Source organism: Haliotis cracherodii, unplaced genomic scaffold (assembly GCF_022045235.1).
Source record: "Haliotis cracherodii isolate W230 unplaced genomic scaffold, xgHalCrac1.p SCAF_2, whole genome shotgun sequence".
Taxonomy (NCBI): Eukaryota; Metazoa; Mollusca; class Gastropoda; order Lepetellida; family Haliotidae; genus Haliotis; species Haliotis cracherodii.
The window spans coordinates 61,239,093-61,254,831 of NW_027266275.1; the positions used below are offsets into that span (position 1 = coordinate 61,239,093).

A 15,739-nucleotide genomic window follows, 5' to 3' on the forward strand; every position below is an offset into this window, starting at 1 on the left:
TATCGAGTTAGCGACATTTTTACAGTAGTTTTAATAAATATCCCCTATATGTTGTATGTACCAACTGACATTTCATGTGTATAGCAACTACAACACATCAACTGATATTCTCGTGACGACACATATAGTCTAAGACGTTCTCCCGCGTTAGGGCGGCATTCAAAGCAACGATGAATATTCATGTACAACCGTTAAATTAAAAGTTTCACGCTGTAAATGTTTGTTAAAACTCCAACGTCACGCTAGCTCGCAGTTGGAGCCCATTTGCAGAGAATTAACATCGCTTGTGTTGCACCCTTTCAGCTGCTGCGGGCGAGGCAGTACGACCTCAGGAAGGATAAAGTGGAAACTTTGTTTACGTTATTAAAGTTAACAACTAAAAACATGACGCGTTCATTTTGCTGACGTCGAAGTTGCTTTTTCTCCGGCAGTGCTGCCCCACAAAATATTAATATGTTCACGAAATTAGGATCCGGGATAGGTTTCACAAAAGTATCTTAGCGTTAGGATGGTCCGTGTCCGTGTGTACGGTTATCACTGTCACATCACTCAGGTGTGTGAAGCGTGTGCGATGTAGAGGGAGTCGCTGCTATCCAAGCCACTGGTGTAGCCTTCAGCTACCTTCCTGTTAATGGTCGTGTAACTCTATCAACAACATAGCTGTAGCTTCATATACGAGCTGACCATGGCGCTATATCTTTGTTGTTTAACGCCGCACTCAGCAATATTCCAGCTATATGATGGCGGTCTGTAAATAATCGATTTCGGACCAGACGATCTAGTGATTGACGTCATGAGCAGCGATCCGCGCAATTGAGATACGATGACATGCATCAACCAAGTCAGCGAACCTGACCACCCGATCCCGTTAGTCTTCTCTTACGACAAGCATAGTCGCCTTTTCCGGTAAGCATGGGTTGCTGAAGACCTATTTTTCCCCGAATCTTCACGGGTCGGGCTTTATGTGAAATGTCCACAGAATGCATGTCGGTACTTACTTACTTACTAACTTTGGAGATTTAACGTGCGCTTTCCGACTGATGCGTATTTCGCACACGGGCCCGGCCAGGCCATTTAATGTGTTTCCGAAAGGGGCGAAGGTGGTCTGTGCAACCCAAGAGGGGGCTTTAGGGGTTGCTTATATAGAATTTGGGAATTTTGAGATTTGGAATAGATGCCGATGGGGTTGGGGAGGAGAACTAAGGGAGCTGGGTATGGTGGATGATTGTTTGTTTATGTGATTTTGATTTGGTAGGTTATTATGGTTTTAGATGCGTTTTATTAGTTCCGTTTTGATTAAGAATACGCCTAAGGCCTTGAAGTTTTCTAGTTTATTTTGTGGGTTTAGTATTGCTTCTAGAGTGAGAGCCTTGTTTAGATTGAGGGTGGTTTGTAATGCGGTTCGATGTGTTAGGTAGTGTGTGCAGTGGATGAGTGCGTGTTCTGGGGTTTCTGGTTGTTTGCAGTGTGGGCAGTTACCTGTAGTGTGTTTTAAAAAAAAAATTAGGTGGTTATTTAGGTTGGTGTGTCCTGTTTGGAGTTTAGTGATTACTCTGTCGATTTTTTTTGATGGATGGAGAATTTTTGGTTTGGTTAGTGGTTTGCTGAGCACTCTTTTGATTTGGCTATTTGAATTTAGATATAGGTTATGCCATTTTTTTGTGATTTTTTGTTTGTTTACACTTTTAATTTCTGATTTTGAGATGGGTAAGTTTAAGCTTATTTCTGGGATTTTGAGGGATAGTTTAGCTGCTTTATCGGCGTTTTCATTACCGTATATTCCTACGTGGGCGGGTATCCACAAGAAGGTTATTTGTTTGCCTGCCTTAGTTAGGTCGTTGGAGCTTTTAAGTATTTGATTTATTAATTTAGGTCGGTTTTTGGTATTTTTGTTTTGGAGGGCTTGTAGTCCACTTAGGGAGTCAGTAAGTATTAGGATTTTTTGGTGGTTTTTGGATTCTTGATTGTGGAGGGCTGAGGCCATGCCCATTAGTTCTGCCGTGAATATTGATTGGTTATATGGGAGTCGGAAGGATTGTGTGGTTTTAGTTGGTTGTGTGGTATGGACTCCGAAACCCGTGTGTTTGGAGGTCGGATCTGAGGATCCGTCCGTGTAAATGTGACACCAATTTGGCCAATTTTTGTGTATGTATGCTAGTGTGGTAGTTTTAGCTATGTTTGGGTCGGTTTGTTTATTTATTTGGCTAGCTAGTGTTGTGTCTATTTTGGGTATTTTAAGTTTAGGGGTGAAGATATTTGATTTTTTGCAGTTTTGTTTAAGATTTTTAATTTGGCGTTCATTTAGGTAGTTTGTTATTCTTTGGGATATTGGGGTAAGTAAGGGGTGTTTACGAGCTAGAGCTTGGTTTTTAGGGCTGATGTTTTGGTTTATTAAGTTTTGGATGAGAGGGTTTGATTGGGACGCGGCCCAGAAATTTAAGCTTAGCTGTTCCCTGCGTAGACTTAGTGGCATTTCTCCTGTTAAGGCCTGAAGTGAGATGTAGGAGGTGCCATGTTGGGTGCGTGTAATGAGTTTGAGAGCCTGATATTGTATTGAGTCAAGTTTTTTAGATAGAGAGTTGTTTAGGGTGTTGTATATGGCGCAGCCGTAGTCTAGTTTTGATCTAATTAGGGATATGTAGAGAGAGAGGAGAGTATCTTTGGAGGCTCCCCAGTTAGAGCCAGTTAGGCATCTTAGGGTGTTTAGGTCTTTACTGCATTTAGTTGTTAGGTTTTGGATGTGAGCATCCCAGGTGAGATGTTCATCGAAAATAAGTCCTAAGAATTTGGTTTGTTTTTTAAATTTGATTGTTTGATTGTTTAGCTGGAGGATTGGGGAGGCGGGTTTCATGTTTTTATGTTTGAATACTATTCCTGTTGTTTTTTCTGAGTTAAGGGAGAAGCCCCATTTGTCAGCCCATTGTTGTATTTTATTAAGAGATTTTTGGCGTAGATTTTTGGCCATTTTCATGCTTTTGGTGCGGATCCAGATGGCTCCATCATCCGCGAATTTTGATGTGTTTACTTTAGGGGATAGACCCTCGAATAGATCGTTTATCATTATATTGAAGAGGGTGGGGCTGAGGATACTGCCCTGAGGAGTGCCATTTTCTAGGGGACATTGGTCCGATAGAGTTTGGTCTATACCCACGGTTATTTTACGATTGTTTAGGAAGTCCTGGATGTAGTTTATTATCTGACCTTTGAGTCCTATTTTTTTAAGTTTTTGTATTAGCCCATCGTGCCATACCATGTCGAAAGCTTTAGAGAAGTGCAAGAAGATGCCTGTGGTTTATTGTTTATTTAGTTGTCCTGTCTTAATATCTTGTTCTAGTCGGGCGAGGTTATCTAGGGTTGAGCAGCCAGGAGTGAAACTGCTGATCTGGGTTTATGATGTTATTTGGGGTTAAGTAATGTTGTAATCTATTTTTAGCCATTGATTCCATTACTTTACATAAGTTTGAAGTTAGGGATATTGGTCTATATGAGTTAGCTTGATTAGCTGGTTTATCAGGTTTAGGGTTACCACATCGGTTACCACATCCTTTGGTTATAAGCCGTTGATCCAAGACACTGACCCTGCTTTTTATCACCTATCATATATACTGACCCTGCTTTTTATCACCTATCGTAGATACCGACACTGCTTTTTATCCCCTATCATAGACACTGACCCTCCTTTATATCACCTATAATAGATACTGACCCTGCTTTTTATCACCTATCATAGATTCAGACCCTGCTTTTATTTCACCTCCCAATGTAGATACCAAACCTAAGGCACCGAGAACAATGGGGAGTCGGACAACTTGGTACTTGGGTTGCAAGCGTGACATTTCGAAAGCGAGGTCCGCATATTTGCCATGTTTTTGCTCAATCTTGTCAATCACATTATTGTCAAATGTTATATTCAATGTTATAAATCATTTCATTGGATTTATCAAAAGGACAAGATCAGTTTGTTGTCCTGGATACGTCTGAGGCTGTAAATGGGCCTATTTCAAAGAATTTTGTATTTATCATTTTCCATGATGCCCTCTACATATTCATATTCTGGGTAGTACCATGGATGGACCTCTGTGTCAAAACCACAAGCATTGCAAAGCCACTCCATCATGTAGCTTAAGATACTGTGTTTGTGCCACAGCTGGGCATCCACTGAAAATGTGTTGGACAGTCTCACTAAATTCATTGCATAGTTTACATTTCATATTTACATCTGGATGCAAAATCACTCATTGACAGTTTTGAGTGGGAGGTGACTGGTCCTGAGGAACAAACAGAAAGCCTTCTATTTCACTCTTCAGGCCAGCCAACTTCATCCAAGCAAAGGAATGCGCAGGGTTGCTGATCTTCTCAACATACTGCACATAAACTCGACCTAATCATGCAACCTCGAGAACTTTTAACACGGGGTATTACGAACGATAGTTGTGGGCTTAACAACTGAATCCAGACAGTCTAGACCATCTATTAGCCATTCCAGAATGTTCTTTTGTTCAGGTTTCAAATTACTTTTAATCGAGAATTTGTGAAAATTTGCTTAGACGCGTAGTCGTCAATTTGAAATTAGTGCCGTAAGGCACGAGAAAGCTGCCTTCTGATTGGCTAATGTTGGCTTCTTGTCAGTCATTCCATAGGTCGGTCAAAGTTCGCGCAAGGTCGGTCAGACGTGACCTTTAATGGGATGTCCTCAGATCTTTGTTTAGCGGTAGCGAGAACTAAGATCTGATTTTAATGAGATTGGTTTACTAATGCACCTCACAATATTCTAAAAAAAGAGCCCAAAGTCTGACTCCACATGGTCAAACCTTGTAATAGTTTTAGTGTGAAAAAAATTCATTACCAAAAGGAATTCGTTTTCAAGAAACGCTTCTGTGACATGAAAGTAAATTCGAAATAAATAGCTTTGCTGATTTGAGTCACAATCTTTTCTCTTTTAATCCTAATGTTAGAAATCTATATATTGCCTTCCATGAAATTATACTCCCACAATGTTTTTGAAGCTGACATCTTTTATCAATGACAACAGATATGTGATCATAATCAATATTTAGAATACACGAAAAACTCTTCTAAAGGTTATAAAAATATTATGAATCATCCCACATATTCTCTGTGGGCGTAGTTAAGTGATTATAACGGTTCAGTTAAGGAAATGTCTTTTATGAATCTGCTTTGGTTATTCAAAACGCTGTCAATGTGACGATGGTAAATAGGACATTTCCCTTGTGGATTTGACACTTGTATCATCATCAATAGCTTCAAACCTGGTATTGTTTTTGTGATGACCTATTGGTCGTGTTTACTCGGATACCCTTTGACCTGTGAAGATCCAGGGTAGAATTGGTCTTCAGCAACCCATGCTTGCCGTAAAAGGCGACTATGATTGTCGTAAGAGGTGGCTGAACAATTCCAAAACACTACTATACTCAACCGCAAAAGAATCGCACTTGTACATGAAATGCGTATATCGTTAAGACCATAAAAGATATGTAGATAATATTAAGAAATGATAACAGAGACAACATTTGATAACATATGGGTATTGATTGTTTGATGAGAACCATCCGTATTTATTGAAAAATGCCCCCGAAAACAGCAACCAATAATGCCAAGTGTCAGTCTTGTCCATCAATAGTGTGTGTGGTCTCCGTTAGTTGCGATACATGCCGCACATCAACTTCTCATTAAGTCGACAAGGCTTTGGAAGATGGTTTGAGGAATCCCTTTCCATTCCCGGGGGGCACGGGTGGCCCAGTCGTCTAAGGCGCCGCGATTGGCTGTGCAGAGTTGCGTCCCTTGGGCACGCCAGAAACCTATGATTGTGGGTTCGAATCCAGGTTCGCCCCGATTATGTTTCTAGGTTTGTCAGCACCATACCCGTGCTCGTGGGTTTCACCGAAGTGGTAAACGTCTAAGACCTGCATCACTTCGGGCTTTCCTCCCACATTAAGCTGACCCGCCGCGATATAACTGGAATAAAGTTAAAAGCGGCGTTAAACCCAACTCACTCACTCACTCACTCACTCACTCACCTTTCCATTCCCGCATCAAAAAGGCTTCCAGTTCCTGAAGTGTATATGGCTGCCTCGTCCAAGACTTGCTCAAATGGCGCCATGTCCGGTGACAAAGACACTTAGGGCATCACAGGAATCACTCTGAGGAAGTCCACAGAGACCCATGCTGTATGGGGACGAGTGTTGTCCTGCTGAAAGACCTGGAGCTGAGGTTGAGCCAGGAAGAGAGGCCTGACGTGATTACGAAGAACATCGTTCCTGTACACATCAGTCACACGCTGACGGAACACGTGTAGAGGGGTCGTGTGAGGCCGTCGTGTGATGACAACTGAAGTCAAACAACATCGTGATGCTTCCTCCTCTCAACCGGTCGACCTGTAAGACACAGCAGTTAGCGTAACGCTCATTACGTCGTCTCCACACTCTGATGCGGCCATCGACTTGAGAAAGGTTTAACCTTGATTCGCCCGAAAAGACAACTTGTTGCCAATGTTGACGTCGCCAACGCAGCTGCTGCTGGGCCCACTGCAGGCGTTGGCCGTGACATTGAGTCAGTATGGCCCCAACATAAGGACGACCACATCTGATTCCCGCCGCACTTGGACGACGATGAACTACGTCGGCTGACAAGGGATGACGTGGACCTTGAATGGTTGCAGCTGTCTGTGTTGCTCATCGCTTTTGGTCAAGCAGTTGTGTCACCTGGATGTAACGCTGTGAACCTGGTGAGCTAACTGCCAACACTCGTCAGACACCTTTGCATGAACCCTCAGTTCCAACAGTAGCATAACCAACATTATAAATGAACGTTTGCATTATTCTTTCTAAATAACCCGATGCATTTGTCACTGATGACCCCCACATGGGCTCACAAAATAGATCCCACAACCCACGCTCTTCCCTCAATCGCTTAGATTTACCAATTATAATGGGAGGGCGTGGTTTGACTAACATGGAGGCTCTTCAAGATAGAATTGTAATGTGCACTTTAGCACACATTTGTCTGTTGATTCTCATGATGAAAACAAGGCATTCCACAGTGTCCTTAAAGGAGCCAAGAATGAGGGACATAATCTCAATCTCAGTGTTGATTTTGTTGATGATTCTGTACTGCTGGATGGTACAGATATGAGTGTCAACTAAGTGAAGTGCCATATCAAATCAGCCCAGACTCAGTTTTCAAGGAGAAGCTCTCTGAATGTCCACTGCATCGTTTGTTTGTTTGTTTGTTGCTTGACGCCACACTCAGCAATATTCCAGCTATATGATGGCGGTCTGTAAATAATCGAGTCTGGACCAGACAATCCAGTGATTTATATCACGAGCATCGATCCACACAATTGGGATCGATGACATGTATCAACCAAGTCAGCGAGCCTGACCACTCGATCCCGTTAGTTGCCTCCTACGACAAGCATAGTCGCCTTTTATGGCAAGCATGGGTTGCTGAAGACCTATGCCACTGCATCGAGTTTATGTGCAGTATGTTGAGAAGATCAGCAACCCTGCACAGTCCTTTGCTGAAGTCAGCTGGCCTGAAAAGTGAAACAGAATGCTTTCTATTTGCTCCTCAGGACCAGTCACTTCCCACTCGAAACTGTCAATGTGTGATTTTGAATCCAGATGTAAATATGAAATGTAGAATATGCAATGAAATTAATGAGACTGTCCAACACATTGTCAGTGGATGCCCAGCTATCGCACAAACACAGTTTCTTAAGCGACATGATGGAGTGACTTGATCATTTTATTACTGTCTTTGCAATGCTTGTGGTTTGACGCATAGGTCCATCCATGGTACAACCCAGTATATGTAGAGAGCGTCATGGAAAATGATAAATACAAAATTCTTTGGAATAGGCCCATATACAGCCTCAGACCTATCCAGGCCAACAAACCTGATCTTGTCCTTTTTGATAAATCCAATGAAATCATTTATATCAATGAGTTTCTCTGTCACCTTTGACAATAATGTGATTGACAAGATTGAGGAAAAACATGGCAAATAATTCAAATATGCGGACCTCGCTTTCGTAATGTCACGCTTGCATCCCAAGTACCAAGTTGTCCGACTCCCCATTGTTCTCAGTGCCTTAGGTTTGGTACCTCCCAATCTTATAACTGGCATTGGGAGAGTACCTGGGTTTGCTACCAGGAATACAGCCCTTCTGACAATCTGGATAATGCAGAAGGCTCCAGTGTTGGGGAGTCTTCCCATTCCCCGAAAAGTTCTGAGTGGGTTTGACAAGGCAGCGCTTCCTGGGAGAAGTCCCATTTGCTGTCTGGGCTGCGTGTAGAGGGGGCAAGGGCCCTGAGCTGATGATGAGCCTATCCAGCCTGACTGTGCCAGGATCACCCAAACCCTCTATGCTGCATTTTTTTTTAAATCGGTAAATAATAATGATAATGATGATGATGATGATGATGATAATCCTAATAATAATAATATTTAAATTTTTTTTAAAAATCTAAACATTTACATAGATGTTACTCTTAGTTGCCTTCAGCATATCTCTCCATACTGACGACCATACAAATATCTCGATTGCTGGTTTCTGTCCTTTCTGTGTAAAACTAAGATGCTGACGCTTATCACGATAATCATGAACACATAACAGATACTGACTTCACAACAAATAAAAATTTATTCAAATGAGTACAAACATTCATTTTGAACACATACAATATTTCTGTGACAATTAACCATTATGACCACAAACAATAAAGTCTTTTTGCAGATGACACTGTCTTCAGAAGGCAAAACTACAAAAAACCAAAAACGCATTAACACATCTAAAATGAACTTTTTGAAATTAGAAAAATACTGATAATACAATGGCTTACTATGATCTGAATATTTTGATACAGAATCTGCATCACAATCAGGCTAAGCCTCAAAGTGAAGATGTTTCAGAGCCGAAATGCTACAGAAACGTGGGATGGTGAGTATTGAAACTGGAGGGAGCAGTAACTGATTGTCAAAATATTTATCAGAAACTCAAGATTAAATTTCAGGAACAACAAAAACAACAAACCACCAAGCATATCAATCCAAAAACATGGACCACTGTCACCTTCATAGAAAAAAATGTTTGCAGCATTGTAACCTTGATTGTGAGAGCTCTTTAAAAAACTCTAATATATTCTTCGATGAATATTTAATAATCTGAAATTATCAAATGAGTAAAAAATGTAAACAATATATGCTCAGACCATTTTCCCAAGGCAAGCGTGTCCACTAGCCTATAACAAAGCCTAGTTTCTACCCTTGCAACATCGAGGCCACTTTTTTTGGCTCGACCCTGGCACCACCTCACGTAGATCACAAGTTGTGCCCCTTGTAATGAAAACGCAATATCCAGTCAGATCGCTGTTCATATCTCGTGTACCTTCACAAAGATGGCGACTACCATAGGCGACGACCTAGTCGATCAGATAACGAAAACATACACGATTCAACCCTAAGACAAAAACATCGGCAATCGTTGGGGGGTTTAAAAGATTAAAAAGACATATTCGTGTCCACAAAGACAGGCAGCGTTGAACCAGTTTCATACGAAGGTGTACCAGTCGTGGATGTTGATTTTGTGAAACATTCTCTGATTTGACTCGATATGTGCATTAGTCCCATCATATTTAACACAGGAAAGTGGGCTTGTTGTGGCAAGGGTAGAAACAAGACTTTAATAAAAAGGCTAGTGGACGCTCCTGCCTCGGGGAAGAGTGCTCAGACATGAATTTATCATTATCACATGTACATAAAAATCCATTTACTGTCAGTGGAAACAAATATAAATGAACATCTGAAAGACCACTGGAAGATAATCTTAACTTATCTGTAGCTGAATAAATAGTACACTGTAATTAGAATACTTAGATCTTAAAATGTCAAAAGATAACAGATCACCTATTATGAAAGTTTTCATCAAGCTTAAGGTGCAATGTAGGGCTGGGACGGGTAACTCGGGTACTCGGGTCGGGTGGGTACTGAGTAGGACCCGGGTAGCCACAGGACTACCCAGACACCTGGTTAGTCACGTGATATATAATGACAAAATTTACATAGAACTCTCGTGTGGTTACACTACAAGTCACTAATATTCTCATTTCTTTCTGACTATGCACCCATTGCTTCTGATTTTTATGTGCTTGAATGAAGATAAATCTTTAATAAACTTCAGTGTGTGCTTGACCTGATGGTTTAATATTTGTATGTAAATAGTTTTGCTAGGGCTCTGGTGAAACTATTCCCAATCGGACACTATGTACCCAATTCTTGAGACCTACAGCAGGTACCCGGGTTGGGTCGGGTAATAGTGGGGTGGGTACCCGGGTAGTAAATTTGGACTCGTCCCAGCCCTTGTGAAATGCAATACATGTGTGTGTGTACTAAACCTTAAACCCTAAAGTGAATCTGACATTAAAACATTTCCAAATTAGTCTGATTACCTGTCAGCAAAGTGTTCCATGAACATTCAATGCAATGATGTAACACATGTGAGGAGCAAGCATAAACATCAGTCAATAAATATGATAGATAAACAAACACATCATCACAGTGCATCTAGTGTGGATGTCTCTTCCCTGACTAGACTAACATCTAGTCTCTGAAATGAACATATTTTACACACAAAAAACAGTTGTTCAATTTTGTTAAATTATAGTTATGAAATATAATAAAAAGGAGCCCAGAGACTTTTTGGATACTGCAGTAATCTAGACTTGCCTATAATTATAGACTTGCATGGGCTGTATTGGACATATTTGTTTCAGGGTCTGTATGACCGACTATTCCCTGACAACTCCACCAAGCTTCAGTGCTTGTGAGTGAGTGAGTGAGTGAGTGAGTGAGTGAGTGAGTGAGTGAGTATGGTTTTACGCCACTTTTAGCAATATTCCAGCAATATCACGGCGGGGGACACCAGAAATGGGCTTCACACATTGCACCCATGTCGGGAATCGAACCCAGGTCTTCGGCAACTGACAATAAACACAATAACAACGCCACACAAATTGTTTTTTTGTTTCTCATCGCCAACTGTCCTACATTTGCATCAGTTAATTTTGTATGTAAATATTTTTATATGCACCTATTCACTTGCTTGAATATAAATTATCCAGGCCAGGAAAAAAACAAATTAAAAAAAGCGTTTCATGTACATGTATTTTATCAAAGTGATATTTAGAGAAGGGAGGTAACTCTTTCGCCTTCCACTTTCAATCTCTAAGCACCAAAGCAGTATGAAACACTTTGAAAATAGCGCCATAAAGATAAAATTTTGAACCATATTTCTGTACGTATCACAAACAGACAATTTATTGTTTGATTATCAAACAGTTGGGGTTCTTTTTAATTTTCTTCTGATTGGCATCTTCCTTGAGGATAGAAATGAGAAAAACACAAAACAATTTGGAGGGCTTACCAAAAGTGAGAGAGATTTCCATATGAAATATGTACAGTTCCAGTTCAATCTAGCTACTAATAGTATTCATATACCATTATGTATACCAAAAAACATACCAAGATCAAATGCTCTACTTGTAATACTACCACTGTGGAAGGTTTGTCCCTGGTGTAATTGTAAGCTGATTAATAAATTTTAAAGACTGAAAACATAAATTCAGTTTTTAAACTTTGTTATTTTGACATATGGAATGGTTCAAATATGGTAAAGGGAGTAAATATGATCTAAGATTTAGAATTATGACAAAGTTCTAACATAAAATATGATATGTCGACAACACAAGGGAGGTAACTCATCCCAAGTTTTCATGAACAATTTCTTGGAGTGAAGAAGACACATTTTGAGTCCTGTTGACACAATTACAGATAACTCCGCTTCTACACATACTTACATCCCTGATATACAGATATATACTACTCATTCACAAAGGCAAGAGTCTGACCTTTGCATAATTGTGTTTAGCATAGTGTACTTAGAAGTGAAACTATACAAGAATAATGATTCTACACAAACATCACAATCAAGACACGACTCACATACTAACAAATATCTTAATATGGTTTAATGAAGAATACATTAATACTTATACAAATATGAGACAGAAGTGAAGTGAGTTATAAAAAGAGTATCTGGAGCAACCAGCCCTTGTAGCAGGTGTGTAGAATCCAATGAAACGTCTGAAAATCAGACTGAAAAATGCAAACTAAAGCGTATAAAACAGTCTCCAGTACATCAGGTTCGTAGACACCACAATTCTCACATGATACAGGCATTTAGACCAAGTTTGCCATAATCTGTTGACAGAATAAATCTTTTTAACTTCTTTGACTTGCTTGTTAACGGTGTTACAACCTACACCGAAACGTCGCTCTTAATTGTAATAAAGAAGTTAGTCATCCATAAATCTTATCCTTACTTGGAATAAATCTTTCCTCAATTATATTCTACAAAACAATAAATCTGTTCACAGCATTTTTCAAAATCCTTCAATGGGTCGTTATGACTCTGAAAAGTATTACATGTGCGATGTACCATAATACACATTACTCGTGTTCCAGAGTTTACCCAGAAGGCATTGGGAGAAGGTACCAGGATAGAAGAGGGAGTAAACAATTATCTTAACTAATACATATCTCACAAAACTGGTAGACATGTATCTTCATGGTACTTATTCAGGCAGGGGACCTCAATGTGTTGCTAAAAGTATCTTCATGTACATGTTTGTTTGTTTGTTTATTGTTTAACGCCGCACTCAGCAATATTCCAGCTATATGACGGTGGTCTGTAAATAATTGAGTCTGGACCAGACAATCCAGTGATTGACATCATGAGCATCGATCCACGCAGTTGGGATACGATGACATGCATCAACCAAGTCAGTGAGTCTGGCCACCGAATCCCGTCCTGCCTCTTACGACAAGCATAGTCGCCTTTTAAGGCAAGCATGGTTAGCTGAAGACCTATTTACCCCAGATCTTCACGGGTCTTCATATACATGTAATCTATTTAGATATTTTATATGAGGCCCATACCTTCAGCTCCTATCAATAAATTGCTGACCTTGGTTTCAAGAAAGAAGACTTGATACAGAATGTATACTGTAAATCTGGAAATTTATACAACTGCCAACCCAAAGCCCAAAATGAGACTCCATATGAATGCAACTCACCCCACCCCATCCCCAGTGGAATGATACATATCCTTACCTTAATCCAACCTTACCTTAATACATCCTTACCTTAATCCAACCTTACCTTAATCCAACCTTACCTTAATACATCCTTACCTTAATACAATCCACAGCAAATAGTGCGGCTTATTACTGCAGAGTAGTGCACGTCCATAAAAACAATAAACAGTCTTTTCATAAAAACAACACAGGTTTAGATGTTTACTCTGTTGACTGGCATTAAGGAAGTTCGTAGGCAATGAAATAATTGAACCAACAACAGTTCACTGATTGGTATGCGGAGAAGGTATCAACAAGCTTGATCCGAGTGCGTAGAACTCTTGACCCCAGCGTTGATAACTCACCAGATGCCCATAGTGTAATTCCTATTCTTTGAATGACAATGTTATATACTTGTTACAACTGCTCCTCAATAAACCGTGTTTGTGTTTATAATAAAGTTGGTATTTCCTCTATCACAGTGTGAAGCGAAGTCGTCTTATTGCTGATAATCAATTTGGAGACATACATGTGAAGTTTATCAATGCGAGCAAAGACCACTTGCATTTTGCGCATTTAATTCACACTCACGTTAATTTCAAGATTTACAGTATATCCCAGTGTGCACCAACTGTAATACATCTTCGCTGTAACCAGTGTGTGAAATAGCTATAAAATACAATTATTTTGTTATTTTTGATGGAGGTACTGATCTACAGAAATGAGAGAACTGTGCACAAAAAAACCAGTTAAAATGTCAGGAGTCAGTCAGGAGTCTGTCAGGATAGGGACATTTCAGAATCTTTAGCCTGATCGGAATTTCGCTAGCCATGGGCTAGTGGACCGGCAGCTTCTTGGCACACTGTAACCATATAACAACCTACAAAGGTCCTGCATGAGGGGTTCTTGGTGGATTCCATGATAAAACAAGTTTTCTTAACCCACATCTTCCCCTTCAAATTGAAAAGGGTAGATTGAAATACATTCAGATACAAATAATACAAAGACAAAATTGTTATTATATTCAACAATAGAAAATATCAATTTTTTAGAGCTAAAATACTATAGGTATACAAACACTATAAGACATAAAAATGGCAACTTTTAATGAGCACAAGAAAAATGTAACTGTATGTAAATTTTCGATGACATCATCATTTAAATGTAATTGTCAAAAATACATCTGTCTATAAAGCTAGTTATGAAGACCCAATAGGGGAATAGTACCTGATGTTATGTGTCAGGTGTAAAATACTATGTAACTATACATAAAGCACTAATCTATTCTGAGCATTTCAACATGGTGAACTATATACTAACAGTGTTAACAGCAATATTTGTCTGCTTATCGTCTTCCATCATCGGTTAGGGGTAAAACTATACACTGGTGCATCGAGCTTTCATGCATTAATATGATACACAATACCGTATTCGACGTAATAAGCGCCCTGCTCTAATAAGAGCATATATACAAGAGATACATTTGTCCAGGATTTAACTGCCCATAATTAAGGGGGCATATAACACACAAGGGTGTATTATACACGAATAAATAAGTCGTGTGAACGTTGATCAATTGGAAGGGGTGCTAACTGGGATTGTTCACTAGCCAATATATTAGCAAACATCGCCATGGGCGCTTATTAGAGCAGGGCGCTCATTTCGACGAATACCGTATTTTGAAACATTTAGACACCAAAACATCATTGGCAGCGAAGATTTGATATTCTTAATTCATAGCACTTTAATCATTATTATGTAATGAAAAAATTAATTATTCTACCCGGGACCTGGGAAAGAGCACCATTAAAGATGAACTTCAGTAATGTGATAACATTTTGATACAAATATTACCAAATCATATTTACTGCTATGTAGTAATTTCATATTTGAATAAAAATAAAAAATAACCCAGAACATGAAAACACATCTGTTTGTCGGATTTCTTTTAAATAAAGACAAAAAAGCCATTTTCCTCACGGAATAAAAAAATGTTCCCTTATGAAAAAATTATAAAAAACTATCATGTATATTTCACTGTTCATGACAGATGTACTAGTGGGTGAAGCTAACACAACAGATCATCAATAAACGTGAAGGAAATTTGCCCTGTAGCTAAAAATATCTGCCCCAAATAAACTTAGCAATGTCGCAATAAAATATCACAGATATATGCTGCAGTATAGAGGATGAAGGGTAGAGCTAGAGAACAAACAACGAAACATTACTGTCATGTTAGCATGGAATACTTGTAGTATACTGTGTGTATAGAACTCGGTAAAAAGCATAAATGTCGAACATATCTACCTCAGACAACAAAACTATCAAGGTTTTTCCCTTGTGGGACGTTAAGTCATGATGCGTATCTCATTATCTCGTTAGTATGTTTGTTTAAAAATTAAGCACATTTTCAATGCTTCAAGTGAGTTGCAACTTGATATATATCACAATTCACGGGTGCAACTCTCATACATCACGAGACAGTAACCAACAACATGTCTTTGTTTATTCAACTTGTCGATCTCATTAAAGTCAGATCTTAGTTCCTGCTATCACTAAACAAAGATCTCAGGACATCCCATTAT

General features: G+C 39.5%; 1 long non-coding RNA gene across 1 annotated transcript; it reads right to left on the minus strand.

The window, feature by feature from the left end:
* Nucleotides 1-9,111: 9,111 nt before the first annotated feature.
* LOC139468316 (uncharacterized) lies at nucleotides 9,112-15,692 on the minus strand. The gene is made up of 2 exons (XR_011653682.1): nucleotides 13,251-15,692; nucleotides 9,112-13,186 (listed from the first exon to the last, which is right to left on the minus strand). It is a non-coding gene; the product is annotated as an uncharacterized lncRNA (long non-coding RNA).
* Nucleotides 15,693-15,739: the final 47 nt, after the last annotated feature.